Below are 27,455 nucleotides of genomic sequence, written 5' to 3' on the forward strand. Positions count from 1 at the left end.
TTGCACCGATTACCCCGACTATGTCAGCTATAAGATATAGTGCATCGATTTTGATGAAGCATCAGATAATGTGCTTAGAAAAACATCTAAATACCAAACTTGCTTGGAATATTGTAATGAGCAAACAAGTTGTTGGTGCTATTTTGCTTGAATTTCGAATCGATTGTTCCGACTATGTCAACTATAAGATATAGTGCACCGATCTGGGTGAAACTACAGAATGAGATGCGGCACTCTACAAAACATTAATACAATGATGCACTTTATAAAAAAAGGATACAAACTTTGCTCAAGATATCTGCATAAATAAAGCAGTACACTTAGTAGAGAGCATTTTTAATAGTTTTCCATAAAATAATGCAACTCTATAAGGTTGCTAAAAAACTTGTCTTATATATAGGTAAGACCAGTGTATATACGAAGTTCGGTGCACCTACCTATTATTATTCAATAGTTCTCGACGTTCATACAGACAGACGGACAGACATGTCTCTATCGACTCGTCTTGCCATACTGTTCATATATGTAGTCGTATATATGTATGTAACTATAACATAAGATCTGCCACGCCTTGTTCTGCCACATACATTTGGCGCTCAGACTTTTTAGTATGCCCTTGGAGCCTATGACCAAGATCAAGACTTCAGGCCTATAACAGGCAGAGCTGTTTGGTTCTGTGTGACGTGCTCCAATTTGTGATTAGTTTACAAAGACCTTCAGATTTTGAAGATTTTTTGAGATATATGTATATATAGTCGGTAGTCGGTCGCGTATATATATATATATATATATATATATATATATATATATATATATATATATATATATATATATATATATATATATATATATATATATATATATATATATATGACAGATAAGTGCTCAGCGCACTAGCGAAACGGTAAAAGCCAGTAAGCTTAAGTTTTCTTTCATAATGTAGTAGTAGCATTCTCTGAAAATTCAGACTCCAAATGGGTTAAAACGAGTCTCATCATCTGCATTTTTCAACTAATCAAACTAACTTTGTATATTTAAGTTTTTATACTTTAAGAATAAACACAGTTTTATTTTTTACATTTTTCTTGGACTTAATTTATTGGGAATTTCTTGCGTATGTTAATTTATACATGGAATTTGTATATCTCCTACTAGTCAGCTTTTAAAGTTATTGTTTAAGACTTTTATTATCTATCTTAGGCGTTGCCAGATTCTCATCAATTGCCCAGACAGCAGGTGACAAAAGGAGCAGCACTTCAGAAAATGTATTTTATTTGTAGTTTGTGTTTTTTTTTCTTTGTGGCTGGTCAGAAAATTGCAATTGCAAATTGTGAAATATTTATGTGCATAGCGCTTGGCAATAACTTGTCCTTTTCCATGGCAACCGGCATTTACAAAGGCAGCAACAATGGGGTGCAAACCACAGCATATTTTTGTTAAGCTGGATGTGATGGGGCAGTAGAAATTGGCAGGTTTGTTCTTTTATTTTCGTTATTATTATTATTGTTGTTGTTATTATTTTGTGAATGCAGAGAGAAGCCAAACGGTAAAGAACAACAGCGAGCGAGCCATGGGGCGTATACGCAATATTCCACTCACACACTCACACACTATAGAGCTGACGACGATGCCATACAAGCCAAACAATATCGAAAAACAAGAAAAGTGTGGGGGCAAATACCGGTGCTGGAAACTTGACACCAAATGCACAGAGTAATGCAATTGCTAGCGAACCAAAGTCAGCCACACACACCCAACAACACTGGTCCAGACAGATATTCTAAAGCAACACCCGTACTCCCTCACTTGAGGTAATCTGCAGTGCCTTTACTTTATGTACTTATTTATATGCAGTATGTAAGAAGAATTTCATATTGTACTTATATATAATGCCTATTATTGGAACTATCGTCGCAATATTTACAACAAGTTAATTGAAAATAGTTAAGCTGATACAGAGCCATACGCCTAGAATGTATACCAAATTTGATGGTTTTAGCTTTGGTGCTATACGAGTTCTAGGCGTTCATACTGTCGAACGGACGAATGAACGAACGAATAAACGAACGATGTTGATACAAAAAATGGTTAAACTGATGAAAAAACATAATTCATGGCAGTTGTAGAAAACTTTTACTTTAACTTTGATTTGTCCTTCAAAATTATTTTTAGGAACTATATAAGGTTCGTAATGTGTACGAGAATTTGATATTGTACATGTATATAATGCCTATAATTGGAACTATTGTCGTAAAAGTTACAAGTTGATTAAAAATATTTAAGCTGATACAGAGCCATACGCCTAAACTGTATACCAAATTTGATGGCTTTAGCTTTGCTGCTATACGAGTTCTAGGCGTTCATACAGTCGAACGGATGAATGGAATAATAACGAATAATGCTCCAAAAAATCTTAAGTCAAAGGTTGGAATGTAACTAAAAAACCTAGATAAATATAATATATATTTAAACAATTGGCTTGCAATTCGGTTGATTTTGTGACAATGTGCTGTCCCCGGGGCCCTTTTCGCACATATTTTCAATTTGCTGCTGTTTTGTCAAATCAATCAATCAATCAATTGACACAACTAGCATGTTGAGGGAAAGAATAAATAACGTCAACAATGACAACAACAGTGGCTATAAAAATAAAAACAAGAACAATAACAATTACAACAGCAACAACAACGTGTAATCATTTAATCAATCAGCATCAACATCAAGAGCAGAGCAACAGAGCACCGAGAATGTCAAGGATCACCACACACTGAAAATATGCCGTTCACACAAACTTAGCCGCCAATAAAAAGTGTCTTCTTCATTCTAGTATGAAGATGTTATTTGTTTCTTATAATTGATGAGTGTTTCTGATCAAGACATTGGAGTTCAAAACCACAAAAAGGGGAAATTACACAAACAAATAATTAACGTAGCTATGGTTATACGTGCGAATAGTTTGCACAAGTCTCTTATTTCAATTAAATCGAATAAAAATTCGTGATAAAATATAATATTCCGGTACAAAAATAATATAAATATGATTTTCTGAAAAAAAAAAAAACACCATTTAAGCTTAACTTTTCAAAGCAACATTGTAAAATTACACAAATTTGTGCGCAAATTATTTGCATGTCTGATCGTGGCAACAGTTAATTGCTATTTAAATAACACAATTTTACAGCCACAGAAAAAGTGAGTTAAATAAGTAGAGTTAGAAAGTGATGTTGTTCAAAATATCATTAAATTGCTGCACCCAAAAGGCAAACAAAAGGTTCCACCCTGGCAAAAACTCAATCATGTTTCTGCATGCACGCTATAAAAGGACAGAACTTCTAGGAAGATATACACAGCATGTCCCTTCAACAATATCCAACTCAATTTTCTCTTCACAACGTTACAGTCTTCAAGGTTGTTATTTCTCATATCGGGTATGACAGTCGAAAAAGTGCGTGATTTTATAAAAAATCCACCAAAATATTGGCGAAAATTTGTGGAAATGGAAATAAATATCTCAAAATCAATTTCAAACAATTGCGGCTACATAGGGTGTGTTCTTGCTGATACAACAGAAATAGCTTAGAGTTCAAAATTTGAAAGAGGAGTTTAAAAAAATATTATCAAAACTTTGTTTATTTCAATGCGATCGTGAAATCAAATCACTTCAAAATCATAAGTGAATCAAATTTTCAGGGGGAGTTACACATTTTTAGGAAACGCTTAATGCTGTGCTTTTTGTTGAAAACTTGAAATGTTTTCTATTTATTTATTTTATTTTTAAGTCAACTAAAAATGAATACTGTCGACATAAGAAAACTTATTGAAGTGCATTTTCGAAATCAGGTTGTATATAGTTGGCGGAAAACACTTCCCCCAATAAATCCAAGTGTACATTTTTGTAATGCCAGTATTACAATTCATGATTTTTGAGCAAAATAGAGGCAGTACTTTTTGTTTGGGAATTAGCAATTGGGAAGTTATAAAACATTAGGATGCTGGAACTAACTGCTGTTTTTTTCTTTTTCCAATCATTTTCGCACCTGAGTCTGAGGCTACAAATGTAAATGTAGAAAGAGTTTGTGGCGATAACGTTCAGAAATGTAGCTACACTGATAAAAAAGTTGCATAGTACAGATGCATATTTTCATATTAAATTTAATGTTCTACTATTTCATATTCAATCAAATATAAACATCGTAAATTTTACTAAAAACATATTCAATTAGTGATTTTTATATGAATAATATTCAAAACAAAGTGTAAAACTTTTTTTTAAAGTGTGTCATATTCAATTTAATGTTGAACCATATTAAATATTAATATGCACACACTGCAAAAAACAAATAGTTAAATTTACTATATTCCATAGTAAATCATAATATTTTTTTCAATTTTGTAGTCGATTTAAATATACTAGAAATATATTAAATTTCAATTGACTATAGATATGGTCGTTCAATCAACTGTTCCTCATTTTTAATATTAATATTGATCCAAATTATATCCGTGCTTAAAAGGCATAAAAAGCATCAAGAATATTAATTCATAATAACAAAAGAAATTACTTTTTATTAAGTATATATATATACTTGTATATAAATAAAATATACATCATGAAAATATCAATAAGAAATGGAGAAAATATTTTATAATTATAAAAAATTAACCTTCATCACTTGTGATTTAATATCGTCACACTTTAAATTTAATATTTTGATATTAAAACACACGAAAAATCGATGGTAAAAATAGTTATATATATAAATAAAATATATAAATAAATATAAAATCTACGTGTAAATATTGAAATTTCCGTGATTTTTTTTTATCAGTGTATGTATGGTGTTTGGTTAAAGAGACAAGAGGTCGCACAACGTAGTTATAATAGAGTCAAGTAATTGTGGCTAAAACAAATGCCAGGCCCATAACAGGTGCTTGCCAATTAAAATTTGCGACAAATTGTTTGTATTTGTTTTTGGAGGCCTCCCATTTGTAACTGAAGAGACATGGTTCTCTGCTGACCATCAGTCATCGCACATCGCACCGGGGGCATCATCACGCCATGGTCTGAACTCACATGCTCACCACCCTCAACAGCAACAGCAACAACAGCAACAACAACAATAACAATTACAACAAGAACATTTAAGCTGAGGACTGCGTAATCATGCGAGTATTTTATTCACAATCATTCATGCATTCAGCCGAGCGCACATATACACACATTTGTATGTATATACATATACAAGTATATATCTTTAGCGAAATATATCTCTAGCAAGCATATGTATATATTACATACAAGTATGTACTTGTATAGAGTGTGTTGAATACACTTATGTATTGCACTTACATATGCCTATTTATATCAACTAGACAGAACTACATATGTACATACCTATGCATATAGTATACAGATGGGGGAATGTATATCGTATATATGTATGTATATATAGTCGTATATATACATACATATATGTATCTGTGCAGTACGTAGTAGCTTGACTGACTGACTGACTGATTGCCATGCACTAAACCCTGACTCTGAGTTTTGATTATAGGCTTGGCGGCTGTCTGCGAATCTACGCCTGTTGTTGTTGCTGCTGTTGTTGTTGCTACTGATGTTGTTGTTGTTGCAGCCACAGCCGATGCAGCGAGATATGGCAAATGCAATGACGACGCCTCGAACGTTGCCCAGACAACGTAAGCGATTACCGCGGCACAGTGTTCGGAATTGTAGAGCTGTCTGGAATTTAATATCTGGTTATCTCGTAATGACGGGAAAAGTAATTCTCTCTCTCTCTCTCTCTCTCTCTCTCTCTCTCTCTCTCTCTCTCTATTTAACTTCTGGTTCTCCCTTCGCCTATATAAGAAGTATTTCGATATTTGAAAAAGAAGATTATGAAGATTTAGAACAAAATAGCTTCAAGCCTTACAAACATTTTCAATTTGGAATTCAATATTTGTACCACTATCTGGAAAAGTATTCCATCGCCCTCTTCCTGTTTCTTTAACATCTAGTTATCTATATGACGGAAAAAGTATTTCTCTCTCTTCCGTACCTCGAGAGAAACCTTGTTGCTCGATATTTGCTTTGAAGGGAAAAATAGCTTCAAGCCTTACAAACATTTTCTATTTGGAATTCAATATTTGTACCACTATCTGGAAAAGTATTCCATCTCCCTCTTCCTGTTTCTTTAACATCTAGTTATCTATATGACTGAAAAAGTATTTCTCTCTCTTCCGTACTTCGAGAGAAATCTTGTTACCCGATATCCGCTTTAAAGTTTTGGGAAAAATAGCTTCAAGCCTTACAAACATTTTCTATTTGGAATTCAAAAGGATTTCCATCTCTCTTTCTCTATCTCTATCTCTCTCTCTCTCTCTCTCTCTCTGTTTCTTTAACATCTAGTTATCTATATGACTGAAAAATATTTCTCTCTCTTCCGTACTTCGAGAGAAATCTTGTTACCCGATATTCGCTTTAAAGTTTTGGAAAAGTATTTCTTTCCTTCCCTCTCTCTCTCTCTCTCTCTTTTCTCCTATATTTTGAGCATTTCCAGACAAGTTTTGACTGCCTGATTAATACATGTTCTGTTGAGAATATTTGTAAATCTAAAGATAATACAGGATAGCTATCAATATTTCTGGAAATATAAAACTCTATATATTTTCAAGTTTATTACTAGAGTATTACGAGATATATTTTGAGACAGATCTTGTTAACTACTAGCTCCCAAAACTCTATATGAATATTAATACATTTTCGGCTGCAGATTTTTCGGTTAGCGTAATACACGATTCTTATTTCGAACTATATCTCAAAAATCTATTCGAATTCGATGTAAGCTGAAAAACTTATTGGTATGAATGATAAAAAACGAATGGTTCTCTTAAGGAAAGTTACGCCCTAACTGACTGGAAAGTCTGCAGTCTAGCATTACAGTTTTATTTCGAGAGCAGGAAAGGTAGATCCCTTAGGATGGTAAGACTGACTGCAGTTTTGTGTTGTAGTTTGATTTGGAGAGTAAGCTAAGAAGTTCAATGTTTTAATTAAAAAAAACTACTATATTTTCTGTATTAAATTGCTTCCCAATGGTAAAAGGATATTATAGAAAGCTTCTGTTAAGGTGAGTTAATAAATTTGTGAGCAAATTGTCTGCACATCTTGAAGATACATTAAAGGGGGGTTCTTTAATTATTTGTGCAAAAAGCAAATTCAGGTTTGATTTGATTTGAAAACTTAAAACAGCAATTAAATCGACTCGGAATATTATATAAAGTTTCTGTTATGAAGAGTTAATAAATTTGTGAGCAAATTGTCTGCACACCTAGAAATACATTGAAGGGGGGTGTTTAATTATTTGTGCAAAAACCTAATGGAGGCTCTGTTTGTTGGATGCGAAAATGTAAAACAGCAATTAAAAAGTTTCTGTTATGAAGAGTTAATAAATTTGTGAGCAAATTATTTGCACATCTTTACACAAAAGGGCCAGCCATTTATTTTAATTTAATTTATATATTTGTGCAAAAAGCAAATTCAGGTTTGATTTGATTTGAAAACTTAAAACAGCAATTAAATCGACTCGGAATATTATATAAAGTCTCTGTTATGAAGAGTTAATAAATTTGTGAGCAAATTGTCTGCACACCTAGAAATACATTGAAGGGGGGGTGTTTAATTATTTGTGCAAAAACCTAATGGAGGCTCTGTTTGTTGGATGCGAAAATGTAAAACAGCAATTAAATCGCCTCGGAATATTCTATAAAGTTTCTGTTATGAAGAGTTAATAAATTTGTGAGCAAATTATTTGCACATCTGACCACACTTTGTTTCTTTTTGGGGGAGATATGTATGTATATGCGTACAGGTTGAGTTCCACTGTGCGACGAGCTGGGCCTCCTCGTGTGCCTGACTGCCGTTCATTGTGTTGCAGTTGCTTTCCATTTTGGGCTGTTGAGCGTTCATTGCATTTACATTGCAATTGCACACACACACACACACATACACATACATGCAAATGTTGGATAATGGCAGTGCTTTGTTGTTGTTGTTGTTGTTGCTACAGTGACTCTTAACACACAACAGCACACATCAAGTAGTAGTCGTCGTCGTCGTCGTCGTTGGCGTCGTTGTCGGCTTTTATGCCTTTTTTATACACAAGTTTTCCACGTTTGCGTTGATTCTGTTTCTGCAGCACCCTCCCCCCCCCCCCCCCCCCCCCCCAACACCCCTCGCCACTCACGGCAGCACACCACTGGCCGCAGAGATGGGCCGGCTAGGCTGACTTTTAACATTGAAAACGTACGTTGACATAAATGCAATCAGCACATGAGCTCGCACACACACACACACGCACAAGAGTAAATGCAAATGCAATGACATCGTCATCATCATCATCATGAGCACCGTTGATATCACAATCATCATCAGTGCCGACAAGCGGAACGACTGTGCCCCACAATCATATGATCATCATGACGACAATCGGGCTGATGGCTATACAGATGATTTGGATTTTGAATGGAAACAAGACATTTGATTATACTGGCCAGTCTGAGGCTCAGCCTCAGCCTAATCAGGTGTTACACAGTCCTCAATCAAAGCGCATTTCAATCAAATGTACAATAAGCATACAAGTAGCTTTGCCACTCACACGAAATGAAACAATGCCAACCGATTATACGAACATTTTCTGGACTCTAGTTAGTTCAAATATAAACTATAAGTAAACAAGTATGATGACAACTAAAGAAAGGCTTCTCTTTTCAAAATTTGCATTGCGAAACACGATACATCTATCGATTGTGGAAGCAGCAAAGGTACACTTTTCTAAAGCGTCCATGTCCACTTTTTTAAGAAAGTAATGTTTTTTATTTGGCACTGGAATACTTGTATTTCATAATCATTCTTCAAAGTCCAGTCTAAAAACAGCTATAATATTGAAATTTAGGTATAATTTAGGAAATCTCTATTAATTTGCTTAAGAATTGATTTAAAACACTATTTGCTAAAAAATGTCTAGGAGAAACCCCAATTTTAAAGACTGATTGCAACGTATAAAGGATTTTGGTAGCCGGCCCGTTTATTAAAGATCTTTACAAGTCAACAGCTGTTCTGTAAATGTTTATTATTGGAATACTTGTATAATTCTTCAAAGTCCAGTCTAAAAACAGCTATAATATTGAAAATCAGGTATAATTTTGAAAATATCTATTAATTCGCTTAGAGATTGATCTAAAATACTATTTGCTAAAAAATGTCAAGGGAGATCCAATCTAGCACAACAATTGTGTAAAAGGTTATATGAGTTTAGTGCGAATATACGCGTATGTCCGTCTGTATGAACGCCAGGATCTTAGATAGTACAAGAACTCGAATAACCCAAGCTTTGTAGCCAGGTTCCCCTAAACCCCAGGCAGATCTGGTGGTATTTATTTTTTCTGTTGCGCCTCTCCCCCCAAAACTGCATCACTATTAATGGTCTATAATAGTCTTTAATAATAGTTATTGGATTTTGTTGCCCAAAGTCGATAATTACATCCAGTTAGGGCTTACATATTCGTCCTCATGTCTAGTTTTTTGTAAAAGAGAGCAGATAAGAGTTGGACCCGCTCGATTCTTGAATTCCTTGCTTGTTATTTTATAGTAATGTCAAATTAAAACGCCTATCAGGGTGTGTCGTTAGCTGATTGATCACCATTGCCTGACTATTTGCTGTTCGATAAACGATAAACGATAAACGATAAGCTTCTTAGTGTTGCCACACACCTCTGTAGATTTAACAAGCAGCCTCTTTTGAACAGAGCCTGCATTTAATGCCAGGGCTTTCACATCCATGCATAACCCTTACGACATGGCATTTACTTATTTATGTCAGCCATATTCTATCCAATTGGCAATTAATCCGGCACTAATTGGACGGCTGTCGCCCACGCGCCTCCCATTCCCACCACACAGATGTAAAGGTCCTGCCAACGAGCTGCTAACGCGCAAGAAATGAGTTCATAAAGTGCCCGGCTTTAATTGACTTTTCTTTTTTTTTAATAAAGATAACGACAACGCCATCACCCGCCAACCACTCAGTCGCCACTGTCGTAAAATGCTTGCAATCCTTTTGCGCTGCAAATGGCCTTTTCAAAGAGCCCGCGTAGTGCTCTAATTTGAATTTATGTGAGCCATCATGGAAAAGTATCTGCTACTTATGCAATTTTCATCTCCAGCAATGCCATTTCACTTTGTGGCGTCGACGCACTAATTAAATAGACAAACGAAAGACAACAGCAAATGAAATACTTGTAACGCCTCGAGTGTGTGATTTGAAGCTCAGACTCAGCCGCATTCAGAAAAATGTCGCCGACAAGACCAATAAATGTGCATGCTGCTGTAAAAACTTTACGAATTCCAGCGAATCTAACGAAATTCCAATATTCCTTGCCAAACAATGAAACGAAAATGTTGTATGTATGTTTGTTACAAATTAATTTAAGTTTTGAATTTATACTGTTCATTTGAAGTTGAAAACACCTGCCGATTATTTGTTTATGTAACTCTGTACCTATCGATCATTACTTTAGAATTAAGTATCGAATCATCGCGTCAGTATTCAAGAAGAAGGAAAAGGATTGGTATGTGAAAAAAAGACAGTTAAGCTTGGTAGTCTCAGCATTTTGGTATGGACGTGTTTTTCATATACTGGTGTCGGTCCTATTCATATGATTAACGATATCATGTACATGTGGAAATATGCAAGCACACTCTGCATTGGGAAATGCCTTTAAAGCGGACATTTCAACAGGATAATGATCCAAAACACAACAAACTTGAAGTCATGCCTCTGGATCTAAATCAAATCGAAAATTTGTGTGGAGATGTTAAAAGAGTTTTACTTCTTTAAATAAAGCTCATCATTGGCAAAGTGGGTTTTTTTTTTAAATTTTGTATAAGCACTATTATTTCTATGAACAGCACTTTTCATGGGTATTTGTGTAACTGTTTTTTCGGTTTTATACTGCTTACTATCCAGAATTTCTCAAAAGGCATCGCTTGTTCAATTTCGATGACTGAAAGTGTTTTGAAAAGAGTTGTTAAAGTGGTGGGGCGGGGCATTACTATTTTGTTGAACACAGCTGTATGTAGGCTCTTCTAGTTCCAAGGCAACACAAAATATACTATACAGTGAAAACTCTCATAATGGACACCTCTTTATGCGAACTCTAAAAGGTGAAGCGGACATTTTTTAGAACACTCCTCTGGTGCAATAAGTATTCAAGTATCCCCTAAAGTGGACACTTTTTCTAGAACACTGCTTCGGTGCAATAAGTATTTTATTAACCCCCCTAGGTCGGCGTTGAGTTTATATGTATATATATTTTGATATATTTTTTATATTTTTATATATGTTTTTTAATTTTCCTCCCTTTGCTCCGATACAGAATTTCGTCAATACTGTCTATAATCTTAAAGCTGAATAATTTGAATCCTGCATAAGTAATTTTTATGCAATTCTCAACACTTTCTTCAAATTTTAATCAAATATAAATAATAATAAAAACGGTTTATTTTTAAACTCCAGAACAGCGGGTTTAGTTTTCTTCCTTTTGTGATGCTGGTATGCACGCATATAAGACAGAAATGTATGTTTGTTTTATGTATTTTTTTTAACACAATTACAAGTATTTTTATTAAATTTTCACGTAGAGCTCCCGGCTCTACCATTTCCCTTTCTACCAATTCAGAGCCGTAATAAAGGGTTTTTAAAGTGCTCGGCCGCTAACCAAAAATGGTTGTAATGGTTCAATTTCTATCTGAGCTCAATCTTCAGCTTGGACTCTTTGGAATCTTGAATCTCGAATGCCCAGCAGTGTGAGATATTTGCATATGCATACATACATATATATGTATGTACATACATACATGTGTATGTGTGTGTGTCTGAATAGCACATTTTTCTATGGCACAGCTGCCGTTTGACGGCGGCTGCTGTTTGCATGCATAAATCAATCAAGCTGAGTGTTGGAACACGTAATAAAACAAAAATACAAAAAAAAAGTACAAAAAAATAGCATAGAGGGCGTACCGATAGGGATAGCGACATATCAATGTACATAGTACATACATACATACATACATATGTACGTTTGTGTGTGTGCACGTATCTGTATTACACGACTGACTGACTGACTGACTGGCTGGGCGGCCTGCTGCTGCTGCTGCTGCTGTTGCTGCTGCTGTTGCTGACAAAAGCGTTGAAGTGTTAAATGCAGCGCCCACTTTTGGGCTCAACAGCAAACAAAATGCTACCGAGTTTTGATGACGCTGTTAAACATGAACCAGAACAGCAACAACAACAACAACAACAAAGAGTATAGGAAGAAGAAGAGCGACTGTGTACCAACTAACAGAGGGGCAGGCAGGCAACAATATTATCAAGACACGACGACTACCTCCGTCTGTCCGACTGTCTGTTAAACTGTAATCATGCAGGCACACACACACACACACATCCACATGAATATACACACATAATGGCAAAGGCACACCTCTTTACTTACAGAGTAGGAGGAATGCTTCAGTCACGTGATCGTGACTGGCATTGGCGTGCGCAGATGTTGGACAAGTGTCGGGAAAAAGTTTAATGCAAGAAATAAAGCTGTAAAGTAAACGAAAAAGCTTTCAATTAAAAACAAAAAAACCTTTACTTAAAAATCAAATGCAAATTTCTTTTCAATACACATACATAAAATATTTTTCAGAATCGAACGGTTGATTAAAATTTTTAAGTGAAAATAAATTCCATTTCGATAGGTGGTACTCTAATTTTTAAACATACATATTTCTATTCCAAACGGAAAATTGATTTTAAAGAATTTACCTTTTATTGTTCGTTGATAGAAATAATGCAATTTGTGTTAGGATATAGAAAAAAAAAATAATAATAATAATAATAAAATTGTAATATTCAATTGTCAAATGGAACGAAATTAAATTTGTAATTCAAATTAATTAGAAGTAAATATGGTAATCTGGTACTTGTAACATTAAGAAAAGTTTATTAATAAATAATTAAAATAAATATACAACTTCATCAAATCTGTTCAATAGTTTTCATATTTTTTATGCTTCAATACAACTTGATTAAATGATTCGATTCCTATCGATCAATTCTAATTGGAAACCGTTTATAGTTCCCTAAACATCGATAGCGACTGTTCCAGACGTGCTCCGGAGGGGCCTTCGATCCACTTGATACGTGTTTTGTTGAGCCGATTTGGCGCTGCTGTACTTTTCCCAATTAATTTAGGGTTCGCCAAGGTTGTTTGTGTGAATATGTTTATATTTGTATTTTATGTGGGGTGCGTGCCGAATGACCGGTACAATGCAAGTCCACAATGCGAGTGTCTTGTTACAACGCATAGCTAATTAATAATGCGTTATGCAGCGGCGAGTGCGTTTGTTCTCTTTCGCAGAAGAGTTTGAGTGAAAACATAAGCAAAAAACAAACGTAAACAGAGTTGCCAGATGCCCATCGATTTAACTAACGTGAGTGATGTTACTTTACATATCAAATTGCGCTTATATTATTGTGTTGTCCTCCAACAAAGACTTTTCACTATTTGAACACTTTGAATATTACTTAATAGGTACATAGTATGTAGAGTTATTGAATAGGCATTTAAATATATAAATTGCTCAAATAACTTAATTATACATGAACAGCAATTTTCTAAAGTTTTCGACACTTCATACATACATACATACAAATGTACATATTGTGGTCTCATCTCTAATTTGTAATCAAAATGCGACAGTATAATTAGCAGAAAATTTTAACACAGACACACAGCCCTGAACATTTCACTTTCAAAATACTTTATTGTTGTTGTGAAATGCAATGAGGCGTCACATGCACATGCACATACACATGCATATGTGCCTATGTGTGTGTGTGTGTGTGTGTGAGAGTTTTTAGGCTGTGCGTTCAATGCAAAGGCAAACACACTTATCGCAACGCACGCGACAACGCACAAAGCGTACCCAAGGAGAGGTCGGCAGCGGAAGCGAGTGAGCGTGTGGAGAGAGTGAGAGAGAGAGGTTGTGGGCGTTGTAGCAGCGCAGACGGAAGCATAATCAGCATGTTCCTACACATACACATACATGCATTCATGTTGCTCTGTGCACTCAGAGGAATGTTTGCAGTGCAGATCGAATTTAGGAATTCAAGATCGAATTACAGAGCACAGCTAGATGGAACGTAGAAATAGGAGAGCAGTATTGTGTATTGTGCCGGGCCTCAAGTTTCTGACGAGGTCAATAGACCCTGCAGTTCACGAGACGAGTATCTTCGCAAAACTTGAATATGTGTTTATTATATTTTTAAAAGCTCTGTGTTCAATTTTGTGTTTTTCGCAGTGTAGGCAGGCAAGCAACCTGCATATGTTTGCATTCTCTGGTTGTTGTTGTTGTTGTTGTTGTGCATGTGTATTACAAATAGGAGCGATAAGGCACCTCTTGCTGCAAACACTTGAGCATTTTGCTCGCAGCTAGCGACAACGACACTTATCGACGAACCTCCACAAATGTTGAGATAAACTTGGAACGAAGCTGCAGTTCAGTCCAGTCTGTCCCATTATATTCAAGTCCTGTTCCATTTTTGTTTTCAGTGCCAAAGCCAAAGGCCATAGCCATGGTGTTCAAAATAAAGTCGCTACGTACATATGTATGTACCTTCCTGCCCCATAATAAGGAGGAGGAGGAGGAGGAGGTACAAACAAGTTGCCTGCCTGCCTGCCTGGCACTTTGTTGTGGAAACCCCATGGACAGACGAGTGCTACCTAATTGGAATTTGGCACGTTCTACCAGTTTCTTGAGTTTACTTTGCTCTCTTTTGATTTTCGAGTAGGTTTCCTTGCTGTTCCTTCTGTTCTGTTCTGTTTTTGCCTCCGACTTGGGCTTCATGTTGTGACTGCTTTTGGCCAACTAGTATAAGTACATACGAGTACTGGTATATAAAGGGCATTATGTACTGACAGTGGGCCTCAAACGTTTCCAAACACAGTGCTTCTTCAAATCTCAGAGTGTGCTAACGGTACAGAAATAACGATCGCACATTAAGCTCTGTTTGAAACTCGATTCAACTTTTGCTTTTTGTCTATTAATGATTGCGATAATTGCTTAAGGACACTGGGACCAATTGTGAGATGAGATTCGGAAAAAACCGCTAAAGTCTTGGATAAAATTAATGGAAATGGAATTAAATGCATATCTCCAAACCAAAAATCAATGAATCAACGCATCTATAAACAAAGCCATCATGGGGGAGTTAAGAAAATAAGACAAAAACTTCTTGTACAGCATTGTGAGTGGGAATGAAATATTGTGTTCTCAATGCGATCCTCAAAACCTTTGTGGGCTGGAATGTTCATTTGTTTCTACGATTCGAAAGGAATTTTCCCATATTCGCCTTGTTCGGCTTCATATGAAAATGCAATTTTCGTAAAGAGGAAGAAAGAGGAAAGCTCCATAAGGATAACAAAGCCTTTCTGAAGCACATTTTGGCCAAAGGCCTAAAACACTTTATTTTATTTTTTTTACATTCCTACATTCCTAAACAGATACATGTATTCCTGTTTGTATACTCGAACATATGTACATACATACATATACATAAATATCGTGTGTCTGTCAAAAGTAGGAGTGTTCCATCTTGTTCGTCTGTTTGTTCATCTGGCTGTCCGTTGGAACCGTTTGATCGGAGCTACATACATAAATGGATGCAGCAAACTGCAAACTTTTCATACTTCATTTATGTATAAATACAATAATACTTCATTATTAAATAAACAGAAAAAAAGAATAATACTTTGAAACGTTTATTAAAGTTATACAAGAAGTTGCATTCAACCATTTCTTGTCTATCATGCATTTAGATACAAACATACACGCATACTCGCATGTACTTATTTACAAACATTATGCATACGTTTTATGAGTAAGTGCTTCAGTCTCTTGTATGTATGTACTCGTATGTATGTACATACACACATATATGTATGTATGTACGCTCACTCACACACTCGCAGACACAGACACGCTCGCACATTGGATACAAGTTCGAATATTATCTTCCGTCAATTTGAATGCAACGGTATTTACAACAACTCAAACAAAAACAACAACAACGAGAAGAAGAAGAAGAACAGCCCAGACAGACAAACATGCCGAGCGAGTGTGAGAAATGAAAGGCGAGAGAGCGCTAGTGAGTGGAGCGACGCACAGAGGTGAGAGGCGAATAGACGGACAGGCACAAAATGGCAATAAGCAATAATAATTGCAGCAACACTTCGGCGAGCTGTTAAATCGTATCAGGCCAGCGACAATAACAACAATATCAGCAACAACAACAGCAACTGCTGCTGCTGCTGCGACGTTGAAGTTGACGTCGACGTTGCGTCGCTTCGCTGCCATCGCTTGCCGCCATTGGCAATGATCGAGCGGAAAATGAAAATTAATTAATTCAAGCACAACAACAAACAGCACGCTGTGCATACATATATTCTACATACATACATATACATATATGCATGTATGTACTTATGTACATATCTCTATATACATATGTATGTATATAAATCTATAGCTGTGTTTGTGTGGCAAATGAAAAACAGAATTGTAATTATGTCTCTCCGTCTATGGCTCTGGCTGTTATTGTTGTTGTTGCTTTTTTCTTGCCACTTGATTTGTCTCTCTGGCTTTGCAAAGTGTTGTATGTTTATGTGCTTCTATATATGTACATATGTATGTACATATGTAATGATTATTATTATTTTTGAAGCATTGCTATTGGCACACACACACACAGCTTTCATTGCATTGCTCATACGTTAGGTGGTACATGCACACATAGACATATGTATATGCATATGTATATTATGTAGATATGTGGCTAACGAGATATGTGATAAGCAATTTGTTAAGATATAAAATTGGCTAACTTATGCGGTAAGGAAAAACGTTGCAGTCACTCGTTTTTAAAAGTTATGTGCCGAAGCTAAACGAGAATTCCTTTCACGGCTTGTTTGTGTTGAAAGAACTCGAAGATCCTCTAAATTACACGCCATTTCATAAACCTATCAATTTCGAATCGAATTCCGAAATGGAAACAGAACACAATTCAAATAAATCCGAGATCATTTAATCATTTTCTCCCATCTAGCGAAAAAAGTTCCTCTAATTTTATACTTGGAATATTTTACAAATATCAAGCAAGAAATAATTCAGAACATTCTTACTGGGAATTCCAGTACATAGAGCGGTTTTTGAAATTGCATTTCCAGTTGCAGTTGTTTCGAAAAGTGAAGAGCACAACAGTTTTTTGTGAATTACAAGTCTGGTGCTTTGTTATAAACAGTGGCCGAAAAATTATGACTAACTGCAAAATGTGATTCAAAGGCTTAATCATTCGCAATTATAAGTATATTATAAGAAGTGCCAGTAATGCATTATCGCCTTCAATGTGAACATACATACATACGTGGAAAGTCGATTTGCAATTTGTTCAAAAACTGGAACACAGACCCGAATAATCAAAATTTCAACACTCTCTGACTGTAGCAACTTCAAAAAGGTTATGTAATGGAACAGCAACAATTATAGACAAAATCAATGGCGACAATTATTACAACAATAAAAAATGATTACTCTGATTTTTTTGGAAGCCAATCGAAAAATTGTAAGCAATCCCCCCTTTTTTTCTGTTATCAACTTTATTAAAGTAAAGTTCTTTAATATTGCTTAATTGAATATAACATATGTATATTTCTAATGTTGATAAAAACAAAGAGCGAAATATTAGAGAGCCCTTCAACATGAGTGATGTCGTTGGGGCTGATCGGCCATGATCGTGGGTTAAGAAATGCGTCGAACTTACTTAATTAATTATTTCAAGATTTATGATAAGATATGGAAACCTTTTGTCCAAACCAAACCGCATACACACACACAGACACACAGAGAGACTCGTATAAAGACATGTGTGCACATAAAGAATAGATTAAAAATAATAATATGTAGTAATAAAGTGCCGAATAGTAAAACAGAAAAAAAGACAGGCAATCAAAAACACATCATCGTCATCATCGTTATATTTGTGGCTATTTGCTTGACCACGCGTTCTTTTGTTTCTGTATGTGCAATGTGTGCGTGTGTGTGTGTGGACACAGTTTCCTGCTTCCTTTTTGCCTATACAAAAATAACAACAACAACAGCAACAGCAACAGCAAAGATAAAGACGCTGACGATGATGGCGTTACTCTTTGCTAGCATTCTCAGTTGCTGTTGTTGTTGTTGTTTACCATTCTCACATAGATACATAAATACATACTAATATGTGTATAGTTGTACTTAGAGAGCGGGAGCGGGAGCGCTAACAGAGAGGAAGACGAGTGGAGCGTGCGTGCGTCGCAGCTTGCCAAAAACAAAAAAAACAAAGTAACAAAAAAAGCAGCAATATTTTTAATAAGCACAATGCATTATTGACACATTTATATACATATACAAATTGCCACGCTCTCCGATCATTCCCCTCATTCTCATCACTCTCTTTCGCGCATCGAGTATATTTATTGTAAATGCACTTACTTTGTGAATGTGGCCAAATCCAAAGAAACAACAACAATAAAAATGAGACTCAAAAAAAATGCACTGCACTACTTCACTTTTCAACTTTTTTTTTGGAGCAGCAAAAAAAAATTAGATACATATGCACTTATGTATGTACATACATATGTATGTATTGTTACGATCGTGACAAGATTTCCACTGCACGCACGCACACACACACATACATATGCAAACAAACAACACACGAACGATTGCCAAATTTGTGGTTGGTTCTCATTTACTTGATTTATTTAATTTGAAAAAATGTATTTTTATGTTTGTTGGCTTTTTAAAACATTTATTATTTACTTGAACTGTTCGTCTGTCCGTTGCGTTGTTCGTTGTGCGAATGAAAAGCTTGCAAAGCAAAAATCAAATTTTTAGCTATGATGGCGCTCTCGTGGAAGACACGAAGAAGAATAAAATTGAAAAGCCACATAAAACGGCGGAGGCAGTGTGTCGTAAACAGAGTCAGCCAGCGAGAGAGTAAGAGAGAAGTGCTCAAAGAAAAGCAATAACAAACGTGCCACAGCATTAAACAAATAATAAAACGAAAAAAACAACAACAACAACAACAACAAAGAAAACAAAGCAAAAAATTTACATATGTACATGCAGTCAGGCAAGTCGCAAAAGAGCACGCTTCCCTTGCTCTCTCTCTCTCACTCTCACTCACTTGTGCATAAAATGTGTGCGTGTTAATTACGGAGCGTTAGCTTTGATTATGACAATAACGAACGAATGAAAACACTCTCGGGAGTGGGCTGACGGAGTGCTATTAGCGGACGGATTTATACACTACCAACCACTCGGTGGGATCATTTCTAAATGCATTTTCACTTTGTTATAACATTTTAAAATTAATGCATGGTTAATTATTCATTTCAGAGATAACATATTTTGCATATAATAAATGACCAATATATTGGGCTTCTTCACAATAACTCCAGCGATCTAAACATCGTTAAGCACATCGGTAGATTTATTGATAGATATGTTGAGTTTGAAGAAAAAACATACAAAATGTAAAGATGTAAGGAACTTTTATTAGAAATAATTCAAAATAATAAAAAAATAGTACTTTGAAATCAATTCATATAAAATTATATATAAAATAAAATACATAAAATAAATGATCATGACAAGCTAATTAGTAAAACATTTTCTTTTTCTTTTTTTTTGGTCATGTGCTGCAATTCTGAACACACTTTATGAAACAGTCCATATGCTCCAATCAGAAAAGCGTCAGAGAATTGTACACGTAGCTAAGGAACTTGCACACACACACACACACTTGTATCTATGCATAAATTCCAATTTACGCGCTCTCTCGCATGAACATGTGTATGGGCTTTGTGTGTATGTGAACACAAACAAACGAATGCAGTCATGTGAATGCATTTATGACCTACAATAATAACTGGCATAAGGCTTGACAAAGAGAGAACACAACCGAGAGAGTGGAAGAGAGAGAGAGGGAGAGAGATGGGTACAAGGTGTGCAAGCGAGCTGGAAACAGTGAGCAAACACCCACACACACAATGGCCAGAGTGTGAAAGAGTAAGAGAGGAACGCCTTTGGCGTTAATCACGCGACAAACACTTGGGAACTAAAGTTTTGAAACGAAAAGGAGAACATCAACAAACTACAATAAGAAAATAAACAATCAGCAATTCTTGCATGAAGATTCGAGGAGGAATAGAAAAATGAAAAACTTGTTTGTTGTAGCTGCTGTTAAGACGAACTTATTCTCATTCTTATTGTTGTTGTTGTCAGAAAAAAGCCAGCTAAGCAAATGCAGCGACGTCAGCGCCAGCATCGCGCAATGCTCAGCAAATGCAGGCAGCCACAATATTCGAGGTTTATTCGAAGAGTTTTCCATTGCCATGAAATTGGGAAAATAATGTTTATTGATTTTGGATTGAACTGTTTGATTATGTGAAGGGGTTTAGTATGTTTATCTGCAATAAAAAAATAATAACCATGATTTAAAGTACTACAACTGTATAATTTTAAGTGATTAATTAATTATTAAGACTATACTTGAACTGCATTGTACATATTTCGATGCTGTTTCAGATACTTAATGAGCGCGCCTCGTATCTGAGTGGAGTGTGCAAGACAAAAGCATGACTGGCTGCTCATTTATTCTGTTTGCTTGTGCATTTGTGTGCGTAAACTTGTTTTCTCCACGCTCACGTGTCAGTTTTTTGTTGTTGTTTGTTGCTTTCAACACACACACACAAGCATACCCCTTGTTGTTGTTTTCTTTTATGGTCCGCGCCTAATAATTTTGTTGTTTTTTTTTGTAGTGGGTACAAAAAGCCAAATTTGGTCTTGTTGTTTGTGACAGCGGCTTGGAAAACTACCAGCCGGTTTTTATGCCAACTCTCCGGCGCTCTCTCTCTCTCGGTCTCTCGCTCTCTTCACTTCATTTATGTATAAATGTACACATTGATATATGTATGTATGTAGGTAACTCTCTGTGATGATGTGCACTCTCCAACTCAATTGCGCGCGCATACGCGCTCTCGTTCTCTTTTCTCTAGATACTACGCGCTGACGTGTTTACTGGTTTGGTTATTTTTTTTATTATTATTTTTTGACGCTTTTGTTTTTGGCGAGGAGCGCACGTTGTTGCTTTGTTATTGTTGTCGCTGATGTCAGATGCACACATACACATACAACACTCACACACACACATACATAAGCGCATGTGTGTATGTATGTACGTTGAACGTAATGCCATGTGCCGGGCAAGATAGAGAAGAAAAAGTGAAGCGAAGCGCAATGTGCAATGTGTGAAATATAAAATGAAATTGAAAAGGCAAGGCAATGTGCCACTATGTTTGTGTGTGTGTGTGTGTGTGTGATGGCAAAATCAAATAGCAAACATTTCAATAAATATTATACAATACAGAAAAAGCGCAGCAGCAAAAAAAAAGTACAAACATATACTAAGAGCCTTGCAGTAGAAGTTACGTATACGCCCCGTGGAGATTCTACTAATGTGTAGTTTTGAGAATCCATTTCCATATGCTAGTTACATATCTACATATCTAATAATTAAAATTGTCTCTTTAATAAATAATAGAAGAAGGAATTCCAAAGGCATGTATATTAAAAATTTGTACTTGTATATAAATATCAGTGGATCCAAGAATAATGCAAATGTATGTATATTATTATTATTATTTTTAAAAACTCAAAAACCAATTAAATTAACAAAACAATTGATTTTTGGAATTATGTACATACATATTTAGTCATTAAATAAGACTGCCCGAAATATTTAAGATTTCGACAGTTTTAGTGGGAAATAAAATTTGTTTTTGTAATTTTTTTTGGTAACAGCAATTAACTTGTATTACTAACATTTAAGCTTGATAAGGAAAGGATATGTACATATGTATGTATTTTGTAGATGCAGGCAACTCACACACACAGCTCTCTTCTCTTCGCCGATGCAGTCACAGTTGGCGGCGCAGTACAATAACAAAAACAACAAATAAAAATCCGTTTTATCACAAATGGTTTCTTTTTGGTTGCTCCCTTTGTCTCTTTTCTCGATATAAATGCGTTGTTATCTGCTTAAAAGCAGATATACATACATACATACATATGTATGGACATACACACATAGAATATTTTCTCGCAACTTCTTTGTGTGTGTGTGTGTGTGTGTGTGTGTGACGTAAATGAATTCGGACGAGTGCAAAAATTCAAGCAAAGCGCACAAGAAATGTATTTTTTCACGCTCTGCTTCTTCTTCTTCTTCATCATTATTAGTTGTTGTTTTTGTTTTTCAAGCAAATATGCAACAACAAATGGTTCACGCAACTGATTTTGTTTGTCAAGAAATTGTCGAAAATGTGTTTAATTTTTATTTGCCATGCCATGCAGCTACATACATACATACATACATACATACATATGTACATACATACATATATACTCGCACACATTTCGAAATGGGATCATTGCCTACCGTTGTTGTTCTTGTTGTTTCGCATAAAAATAAAAGAAAATGTCTTTTAATATTTATGAAAACGTTGACATTGAAAATGGCATTTGCTTATTATAGCGACATACATACATATGTATGTACGAGTATGTGTATGTATGTATGTACACTCGTGGACAAAATAATAGACGTGCAGCCCAAAATTTGTGAAGAAATTGATCAAAAAAAAAATATTCAACATATTGGATTGAGACTTACATACTTGTATGTTGAAGTAAGGCTTAAATTTGAGTAAAAATTTCACAAATTACGCAAGTTATACCAAAACACTAATATAGCGAAGAAGTGGGGGATTTTTCGAAATAAGTAACGCACACTAGTTCCGTCTCGGACCGAAGAGATTCTGGATTTCAGGTTTAGTTATTTCAGTTTTAATACTCTCCGAGATTCTAGCGTTTATACAGACATACGGACTCGACTCGACTCGCCTTGTCATACTCATCAAGAGTATACATACACTTTGGGGATCCTGCCATGCCTATATCCTTTCCCGGACTGAGGAGAATGTGAATACCAGGTTTGTTTATATTTTCCAAGATCCTTGCTTGTCATGCTGATCAAGAATATACATATACTTGAGGGATCTACACGCCTACACTAGTACCATATGAATATCCTTTAACCTTTTGGGTACAAGGTGTACAAAAAGCCACACCCATTATTTTGTTCACAAGTGTATTTATGTAGAAATACATATTTAGGTGAGTTATTTTTTTGGTTGCCTTTTCTTTTTGCACAAAGCAAGGAGGCACAGAAATTGATTAATATTTAACAGACACAAATATATGCAGTATATGTGTGTTGTTGTTATTGTTGTTGTTATTATTGTAGTATTGGCACATTTTTCTTTTGACAATAACAAACAAACAAAGTGTACAAATATATTTCATGCAACTGTGTTATTATTATTAATATTAATAAAGATATCTGTAAAGAAAAACCTCGGTGTGTGTGCGTTTTCATTTTTCAAGCTCGTTTCTGATAATTAAATGACACACACACACACACACACATACAGTGTTAAATACATGTTTGTATTTATCATAGTGCTGTTATGCTTTGAAATAAATCTTTAAGTCAATAACTAATAGAAGGCTATACATCATTGGGCATCATTTGAAAAACATGTTTTATTCGAATTCTAATTGCTTTGTTTTTAGTTTCTAAAGGTTTTCATCATTGACTAACTGTCTTATCTTTCAAGGCCTATTCACATGGTGCTTTGTTTATACCCTATACCTAAGAGATGTTATAAAAACATTCCGCTGTGTTTGTAACAACTTTGTAATAACTTTTCCTGTCTACAAATTTTGTTCTTTCTAGATTTCAATCAACAAAAATTTTAATTTTAAAACAAAAAAGTATGCATAATATAAATAATTAAAATATTAATTAATAATTAAGTGTACGTGGTTCAATAGATATTTGTTATACTATAAAAACCACGGTCTTTCGAACATCCCTAGGAAACACCGCCAAGAAGAGGAAAAGTTTTAAGAAAATTAACAAAAGCTACCAACAAATAATCGTAAATAGATGGAAGCATGCTAATTTTTTAAGCATTTTATTAGAATTATTTTAATTTAAAACCTTTAACAGCTCTTCGCTTAAGTGTGCTTGAGCTTAACAGTGCTTGAGCTTAACAGTGCTTGAGCTTAACAGTGCTTGAACTTAACAGCGTTTGAGCTTAACAGCGCTTCAGCATAACAGTGCTTCAGTCTAACTGCACTCCCAATTAACTTTAACTTAAAGACAAAAGAAATTCATTTGAAACTATTCGATCACGTTGCTGCGGTTTTCAATGAATAATATCATTGTTCCCTATGGAGACTTATAATAATAATGCTCCCTACAATGTACTACTATGTCAGTAACAATTGTGATTAGCTTAACAGCTATCAACAAATTTACAGCGCTGAAAGGTGTTAACGCATAACTGCGCTTGAGTTTAACAGCGCATGAGCTTAACAGCACTTCAGCATAACAGTGCTTCAGTCTAACAGAACTCCCAATTAATTTTTTTAAAAGACAAAAAAATATTCGATCACAGGGCTGGGCTTACTTTAAAATAAACAGTTTTTAATTATTACTTTCGTCATAGGACTATTATTGCATATTTTGTGTTTAGACATATTTTAACATTTTATTTTATTTTTCAGGTAATTTCCAGTCGTTTAAATTTGTAGCTACCGGTATATTATTGTAAGTATTTTAAATATTATATAATATATCGATTATTTACAAGAAAAAGTTCTACCAAAATCTGAAAGGAAAGTCTATACAAATACTGAAAAATACACGTAAGCTGAGAAACCTTGGAAGGGCATGCAGCCGGCGGTGCACCGATTTATAATATGTACTAATAGTTCGATTACGCACTTGGTTGTGTATTTATCTTCTCTTTGTTTTGTATGACAGCTTTATTTATTTTCGATATTTATAAGTCAAATCCGCTCTGATGCCATTTGATCTCAAATTTTTGAAAACATTGGGCGGTTTCTCAATTGCCAGCAAGAAGTTCGCATTATTTTTTGTGCCAAGGCGAAATTTTCAAATTTCAAAATGCGTTTCCAAAACGCGCTGATGAATTGGTTATATGTACTGGTATGTATGTTTGTCTTATTGGATAGAAATAAGAGAGCTTATATAATACCCCAAGTATTAATTATTCTGTTCTTTTCCTATTTGAATGAGGAAAATATTTAAGCAAATAACTACAGTTAAGAGAAAATCAATAATGATCAATTTTCTTGATAAACAAAAGAAAGATCGCACAGGTTCAAAGCTCAGAGATTTATAATTTTATTTCTTCACAACTAAAACTCTTTTAGTAATAAAAAGCTTACACAATTTTATTTTCTTAAAAAGAAAACAAATACCTTTGTTTATTTCTATGACAGCTATATAGTATGATACCAGATAACCAATGTTGATAAAATTTCAAATAATATTAAGGCATTATAAAAAAACTAATTGATCCCAGATTTAGCAACGACAGCAAAATAAATGAAAGAGAAAGAAAGTGTTTCCTACTAAGATTCATTTTTGCATCTGAGACTGATTTGTAATAAACTCACTCTGCATCTGAATTAGACAAGTGTACATACATAGAAGGTTTGGTGTCTCTAGCTTTTATGGTTGAAAATTTCACGGCGTTCATACAGACGGACAGATATGAATTTTTCGAAGAAGACTGATAATTCCCTATTTTTTTTTTTTAATTTTCTGTGTGTTTCAATTTTAAATTTCCCTCCAGTAAGGGCGTAACGATCATCGCCTTAAAATGAAATCCATTTATTTATGTGAAGTGCTTAGTGATTCAAAATTCGAGCACAATCGTCATGTTTCCTGCCCTCCCGCAAATCCTACACATTCCTATAGTATATATACATATATCGTATCGCTTTCTTACATTCCAGCACACGCTCACAGAGAAGTGGAGAATCGCCCGCTCTCTCGTATTAGTCACTTAACTTGGTTCGCATTTTATGGCCTGCCTTTGGCCACAGTCACATTCACAGACTAAATGGCACTATATAGTTATTGCTTTAGAAGCTATTGCTGCTTCTGTTGTTGTTGTTGGTATTTTTGAGGCTAGCAGCTAAGGTTTCTGTTGTTGTTGTTGTTGTTGCCTTCGAAATTAGCGCACAGTTTCGAAGCGTTGTTGATAAGCGAGCTGAGTAATTCTCTGTAATAATAATACCCGTAAGTACATGTAAGAAAGTAAGAAGCGGGCACTTACTACACTAACAAGTACGCACACACATCTATATATTATGTGCATACATACATATATACATATATACATGCATTTAAACAAATGTGCCTTGTGTGCACGTGTACGCGTCGATAGACGGCAACGAGTCTCTCAGCGAGGCTCGTTGAATGGCGCTCTGAAGGTCGCACTACAAAAGAAAGTATGACAACTATCTACAGACGAAAAAAAAAGTTCTGAAACATTGCGAACATGAGTATTGGAAATGGCACGCATGCATATATATTTTTGCATCTGATCGCTCGATGTACAAGTGTAGTTGAAGAAAACAGACCTTAGGAATGGTTTATCCGAAACGGACGATTCGTCTGTCTGTATGAACGCCCCCATCTTGGAAGCCATGAGAGCTAGAACCACAATTTTTATCTTAAACATTTAAAAGATCATAATGAACATCTAGTTTGATTAAGATGTTTCATATGTCAGCTATATCTTTTAGAAACGATGTGTAAAATACTTGGAACTAGTCGAAGAGTAGAAGTATTCGTCTGTCTGTATGAACGCCCCCATCTTGGAAGCCATGAGGGCTAGAACCACAATTTTAATTCTAAACATTTGAAAGATCATAATGAACATCTAGTTTGATTAGGATGTTCCATATGTCTGATATATCTTATTGAAACGATCTGTAAAATACTTGGAACTAGTCGCAGAGTAGAAGTATTCGTCTGTCTGTATGAACGCTTCCATCTTAGAAGCCATGAGGGCTAGAACCACAACATGTATCATCATCATCTAATTAAGATGTTCCATATGTCTTATTTATCTTATTTAAACGATCTTTAACGATTCTTTAGTACTTTAAGCATTTTTTTTGAGTCACCTACACCTTTCTTTGAGTGTATAGGTTGACGGTTGGCTGCGGGCCGCTAAGTAGGATTCGTTGCATGGCTGATGAGGTGGCAATTGTTAATTTAAAGGCATTTGCAATGCTTACGCGCACAAATGAGTGGAATGCATGTAAAGGTCGTACAATGACTTTTTGTAACAACAGCTAC

General features: G+C 35.1%; 1 protein-coding gene across 1 annotated transcript in view; it reads right to left on the reverse strand.

Annotated features, from left to right (window-relative positions):
* The window catches only part of LOC115628728 (uncharacterized protein DDB_G0283357), a 55,171-nt gene extending 36,515 nt beyond the window's left edge, over window positions 1-18,656 (reverse strand). The window contains exon 1 of the mRNA XM_030524930.1: window positions 18,638-18,656. The gene's annotated coding sequence lies outside the window, so the exon portion shown is untranslated. The remainder of the gene's footprint in view (window positions 1-18,637) is intronic.
* Between the last annotated feature and the right edge of the window lie 8,799 nt (window positions 18,657-27,455).

The sequence above is a fragment of the Scaptodrosophila lebanonensis genome, unplaced genomic scaffold (assembly GCF_003285725.1).
Source record: "Scaptodrosophila lebanonensis strain 11010-0011.00,11010-0021.00 unplaced genomic scaffold, SlebRS2 tig00000123-arrow-arrow-pilon, whole genome shotgun sequence".
NCBI lineage: Eukaryota > Metazoa > Arthropoda > Insecta > Diptera > Drosophilidae > Scaptodrosophila > Scaptodrosophila lebanonensis.